Source organism: Mizuhopecten yessoensis, unplaced genomic scaffold (genome assembly GCF_002113885.1).
Source record: "Mizuhopecten yessoensis strain PY_sf001 unplaced genomic scaffold, ASM211388v2 scaffold10989_2, whole genome shotgun sequence".
NCBI classification, from domain to species: domain Eukaryota; kingdom Metazoa; phylum Mollusca; class Bivalvia; order Pectinida; family Pectinidae; genus Mizuhopecten; species Mizuhopecten yessoensis.
This window is the reverse complement of record NW_018408823.1, coordinates 12,469-18,840: the sequence shown is the minus strand read 5'-3', so window position 1 is coordinate 18,840 and position 6,372 is coordinate 12,469. Positions and strand designations below refer to the sequence as shown.

Sequence of the window (6,372 nt, the reverse complement as noted above, 5' to 3'; positions counted from 1 at the left end):
GTTCATCTCTGTCTTAATTTGTAATTAAATTTTCTTGGAAGAAAGAAGGATATAAAGACCCACATCTTGAAGTCTTCATTTTAGGCTCTTGTACAGATGTCATGTACATACCACCCTATATATATTTATTTGTATGCATATTGAGATGAATGTATCGTTATTTCATGTGTAATGCTGATTTGTATACCTTTTGATCTACTTTATTTATAACTGTCACTGTAGGAATACTATTATTCACGTGTACCTTACCTTAGAGTAATTTTACAAATTATATAGGGCACTATTATAAATGTTGTAATATTATTGGAGCAGTTTTGTGCAACTGAAAAGAAATATGATCCCCTGATAGAAAATCAACAGATTATTTATCTGACAATATTTTCACATTTTCCTATGGAATTAGTTGTAAGATATGGTGATTTATTCTTGGAAATTAAATTTTACTCACATTATTTTGCAAGTCAAAAAATAAAATTGTGTAGCAAAATCAGTGTTATTTTAAAATCTTGTTAAACTTTGAAAAGCAGTCAACACAAATGTATGATATATTTTTCAAATAATTATTCAGGAACATATCTTTTAGTTAGTAAAACTGTGTTTCGATAACGTTATAAGGAACCCCAGAAAATGACATCACAGAAAACGAGGAAAAATGCATGAAATGGAGCATGGATTAAGGCAAATCATGAGTCTCCCCCAGAAAGTTTTGAAATTGTAGATGACTGTAGGTGGCATTTGAGCACTTTTGAGTGTTGTAATTAACAATTTCTTACATGAAATTTGTAGGAAGTTTTTCATAAAAGTTTTATGGAAACAATTGAAAAATATTTTCTTTTGCTTTATCTGTTGATGTTTCAAATTCAGTGAGACTTGAAAACAAATCCACACATTACAACTATCATTTTTGGATCTGTTTGCCAGTTTCAAGTATTTTTTATATTCATAATAAAACAAAAACAAATGCGAGTTTCAACTTTATTTTACCAATTCCTCTTGGAAATTTATGAAATATATTTGTTAGGAAAGTGTGAAAAATCTGATCAAATTATATTTTGAAATTTTGTTTTTAATTAAAAATAAATAATAACTACAATTTACAACATCAATTATGTGAAGATAATCCAATGAGTATATCAATTTAAAAATTACCTCTTCAAATCCTCAAATGAATAGACTTAAGCAGGGTTGAGGAAGCTGCCTGCCAGCCTGAACAACATGTTGTTAAAATATCGGAAAACTGTAAATAATCAACACATGTAGAAAACTCAATACAAAAATTGCATTGCTCCAGATGTCGAGAGGTGTTTCAGAAACTTTTTTTAATATCATTAAATTAAAAACAGATACCAATTTAAGTATGAGAAGTCAATTCATGGGCACGAGCCAGCTTGGGGCTTGTCACTGAAAGTCTCTGTCTAGATATCTGACAGATATAAAATGCATAAGTAGAATGTTTAAATGTTGAGTGGGTGTAAATATATATATCCCAATTTCACCAAACTGGTCAAAAATGTTGTCTAGAGAACTGCAAAAAAGTCAAACGAAAACAAAACTTTTTTCCATCATAGTTTGTTTAATATCTAATGTTCTGTACATCATTACAGGTCATTTTTGCTATGTATATCTCAAATTTTCAAAATTTTGACGTAGAAGTTGTTACAAAACTGTCAACACTTCATTTGGATGTTGTTTTTCGTACACCACAAGTTACCCCCCTTTATGAACACAATGTGAATGTCTCATCATTATCGCCAGGAACATTGCCGTTATCTAAGAATTTCTTTTGAGTATTTTTGAAGTTCGCAATTAAATTATACTGATGCTTGTTACGAGACACACCTAATTATCATTTTGAAAGTTGCAATTTCATGAAAATTCACGAGACTGATAGGGTGTTCCTCGCGACTGATGACTTCACTTACAAATCGCAACGTGATTCAGAAGTTACCGACAGAAAAAACTTGCTAACAGTTTAGATAAGATTAAAAGCAAATATGAACATTTGCCAATAACAGTGCCCAAATCACTCGTATTTCTGTTCTGGGCGACAAAGAAATCGTTTATATTTTTTTCCTTTCTTTGACAGCTCCATTTTTCACCGATTTGGTTCTATATCAATAAGACGTTTGTCAGTACTGTTGCGCCTTGGTATAATTCAAACGCATTGGTGATCTTGCTGTTTTATGTAAACGATCGAGAATAAAAGTAGAAACGTGAAATAGACCCGGAAGTTCTGATTGATTCTGTCCAACTGGTTAAGTCAATGTTGTTGTTTGCTGATATTGATCAAATCATCACGGTATGGATATGTCAATTCTGTAAAAAAAAACTCAATATTTCTTAAAGAATAGCAGGTTGTAGACACGGAAATAGACGGCTTTTAACGAGAACCCTGATGACAGCTTTGACATCAATATTATTATTTGCTCTGAAAGTCGCTCCAGATTGCTATGACATCAGGAACAGAGCATGTGTTGCCTTCAGTTTTGTGTGTAACCCATGTTAGATATTTTAGTATTGGAGTTTGCTCTGTTTTACATGACTTGTGTGACCTGTTGTATACGTAACCTGATCCAGTAAGTGTACACGTGTTCTGTGGAATGTGACCAAACCAGTCGGACGTGACTTTGACATGACCACACCTTAACACACAACACCTGCTTTACATGCCTGAGTTCCTATCATACCTATATCTACGTCACTTCCCTAAGGTAGCAGTATACAGTAGAGGGTTGTGGCCATGGGTGATATTTTTGCTAATTGGCTAACCCCTGTATAATGATATATAAAAAAAATATAAAAATAAAACTGTACTAAAATTGGTATAAGCATGATGAAGTGGGTTATGTGAGCTTCACATTTGTAAAAAAATAGATTTTTTTTGGTTCGAGAATAATATTTTGGCCATAATCCGAAAGGGTGCCTACACATGAAAAGCTAGCTTTACAGGAGGTAAACTTTTGACAACAGCACACGACGCAAAATTGCAAAAAATGAAGTTTTACGACTTTACTGGGACCCAGATAATTCTGCAACCAAGTAGGTAATCTTTAATTTCAGACAGAACTTAGGAAAAAAAATACTAGTTGCGGGGGTCAAATTTTGGGTCAAAAACAGCATTATTTGGCATTTTTTGGTAATTTTTGATGTGGTAACCATGGTTTTCACATAAGTGACATACATAGAAAAAAGAGGTTTATACACTTCTCAGTGCTTTATGTGTATTGTAAATATAATGCAGTTTACAAATATATATACATGTATATATGTGTTGTGTAGGGTTAATCTGCTGTGTTTACATTTCCTCGACATGTGCCTTGTTTTTCAGAGTCAGGCCATTTCTACTGTAGACTGCTACCTAAGGCTTTCTTTATTTGCTCTCCACTTTCTACTTCTTGTTCACTCAACCATTAGATGAGCGTGTGAGGGGTTCAGGTATTCGTATCATACCTATATCCACGTCTTGTTCACTCAACCGTTAGACGAGCGTGTGAGGGACTGAGGCATTCGTATGATCCCTATATCCACGTCTTATCCACTCAACCGTTAGGTGAGCGTGTGAGGGACTGAGGGATTCGTATGATACCTATATCCACGTCTTGTCCACTCAACCGTTAGATGAGCGTGTGAGGGACTGAGGCATTCGTATGATACCTATATCCACGTCTTGTTCACTCAACTGTAGATGAGCGTGTGAGGGGCTGAGGTATTCGTATCATACCTATATCCACGTCTTGTCCACTCATCCGTTAGATGAGCGTGTGAGGGGTTGAGGTATTCGTATCATACCTATATCCACGTCTTGTCCACTCATCCGTTAGATGAGCGTGCGAGGGGCTGAGGTATTCGTATGATACCTATATCCACGTCTTGTCCACTCATCCGTTAGATGAGCGTGCGAGGGGCTGAGGTATTCGTATGATACCTATATCCTCGTCTTGTCCACTCAACCGTTAGATGAGCGTGTGAGGGGTTGAGGTATTTGTATCATACCTATATCCACGTCTTGTTCACTCGACCATTAGATGAGCGTGTGAGGGGTTGAGGTATTCGTATCATACCTATATCCACGTCTTGTTCACTCGACCGTTAGATGAGCGTGTGAGGGGCTGAGGTATTCGTATCATACATATATCCACGTCTTGTCCACTCAACCGTTAGATGAGGGTGTGAGGGGTTGAGGTAATTGTATCATACCTATATCCACGTCTTGTCCACTCAACCGTTAGATGAGCTCCTACCTATATCCACGTCTTGTTCACTCATCTTTCCTAATGCTGTCTGTTTATTTGATTCAGGGAGTTCTCTTAAACACTTTATTCTCATTAATGATTAATACTCGAGGAGAATCTTTGTAAATTTAATTCTTCCTTGATAATTCTATTACTGTATTATTGAAACTTGACAAAACCTTGATACATAGTTCACAATGTAAAATATACATAAGATAGATTGATTGACAGTATTAATATTTTTGTTGTGTGTACGATCCTTTTTCCACGATTAATTAAATCACTGTTAATATAGAAACAGAATCCTTTCTGTCGCAAATTCAAATGTTTGCAAATATAACCTAATAATGTAATAATGTATGCCCATTCATGATGATATGCATTGTATTAGATTATAATGATGTATGCCAACTTATGATGATGTACACTGTGACAATGTATTCCTACTCATGATGATATACATTGTATTACACTGTAATAATGTATGCCCACTCACGATGATATACACTGTAACAATGTATGCCCACTCACGATGATATACACTGTAATAATGTATGCCCACTCACGATGATATACACTGTAACAATGTATGCCCACTCACGATGATATACACTGTAATAATGTATGCCCACTCACGATGATATACACTGTAATAATGTATGCCCACTCACGATGATATACACTGTAATAATGTATGCCCACTCACGATGATATACACTGTAATAATGTATGCCCACTCACGATGATATACACTGTAATAATGTATGCCCACTCACGATGATATACACTGTAATAATGTATGCCCACTCACGATGATATACACTGTAATAATGTATGCCCACTCACGATGATATACACTGTAATAATGTATGCCCACTCACGATGATATACACTGTAATAATGTATGCCCACTCACGATGATATACACTGTAATAATGTATGCCCACTCACGATGATATACACTGTAATAATGTATGCCCACTCACGATGATATACACTGTAATAATGTATGCCCACTCACGATGATATACACTGTAATAATGTATGCCCACTCACGATGATATACACTGTAATAATGTATGCCCACTCACGATGATATACACTGTAATAATGTATGCCCACTCATGATGATATACACTGTAATAATGTATGCCCACTCACGATGATATACATTGTATTACATTGTAATAATGTATGCCTACTCATGATGATATACATTGTATTACATTGTAATAATGTATGCCCACTCACGATGATATACATTGTAATAATGTATGCCCACTCACGATGATATACATTGTATTACATTGTAATAATGTATGCCTACTCATGATGATATACATTGTATTACATTGTAATAATGTATGCCCACTCACGATGATATACATTGTAATAATGTATGCCCACTCACGATGATATACATTGTATTACATTGTAATAATGTATGCCTACTCATGATGATATACATTGTATTACATTGTAATAATGTATGCCCACTCACGATGATATACATTGTAATAATGTATGCCCACTCACGATGATATACATTGTATTACATTGTAATAATGTATGCCCACTCATGATGATATACATTGTATTACATTGTAATAATGTATGCCAACTCATGATGATATACATTGTAATGTAATTTTTGATTGTTGTTGATTTATATTAGAGGCTGCTGATAGGGTTATCTCCTGTTGTCATGACATGATATATTTGTTGTTTGTTGACTTTTCATTTGAAATAATAAATTATAAAAATTGAAGTACTGTATTAATTATTAGACGGTTAGGTGCAGCCTTTGTCATCCGTCTGTCCAAAGTCAAATATTTACTTAGAACAACTATACTGTTAAAATAAGAGGCCTAAAGTGATGGCATTATTTAAGCAAGAGGGGAAGTAGGTTTATCAATTTCATTGTTGAAAAAGACCTGGACCCATTTGCAAGGTCAAGAGGTCAAATTTGATAAAACAATTTAACAACTTCTACTGATTAACAAAGACGAAGGGTGACAATGTTTGGCAATTAACATGTAGGAATGAAAGACTATCTACATCGTTCAAATGAATGACCTAAAGAACTTTCAAGGTCAAAGGAGGTCAGTTTATTTAAATATATACGCAACTGTGGAATAAT

General features: G+C 34.5%; 2 long non-coding RNA genes across 4 annotated transcripts in view; both read right to left on the bottom strand.

The window, feature by feature from the left end:
* Positions 1–3,431, bottom strand: LOC110464466. Its single transcript, XR_002464497.1, has 2 exons — positions 3,359–3,431; positions 1–2,706 (listed from the first exon to the last, which is right to left on the bottom strand). It is a non-coding gene; the product is annotated as an uncharacterized LOC110464466 (long non-coding RNA).
* Positions 1–4,752, bottom strand: part of LOC110464465 — a 6,222-nt gene extending 1,470 nt beyond the window's left edge. The window contains exons 1-2 of one of the 3 annotated variants that reach the window (XR_002464496.1): positions 4,242–4,752; positions 3,994–4,061 (exon numbers count right to left, since the gene is read on the bottom strand). This is a non-coding gene — a long non-coding RNA (uncharacterized LOC110464465). The other 2 variants (XR_002464495.1, XR_002464494.1) reach the window with 2 other exon arrangements.
* Between the last annotated feature and the right edge of the window lie 1,620 nt (positions 4,753–6,372).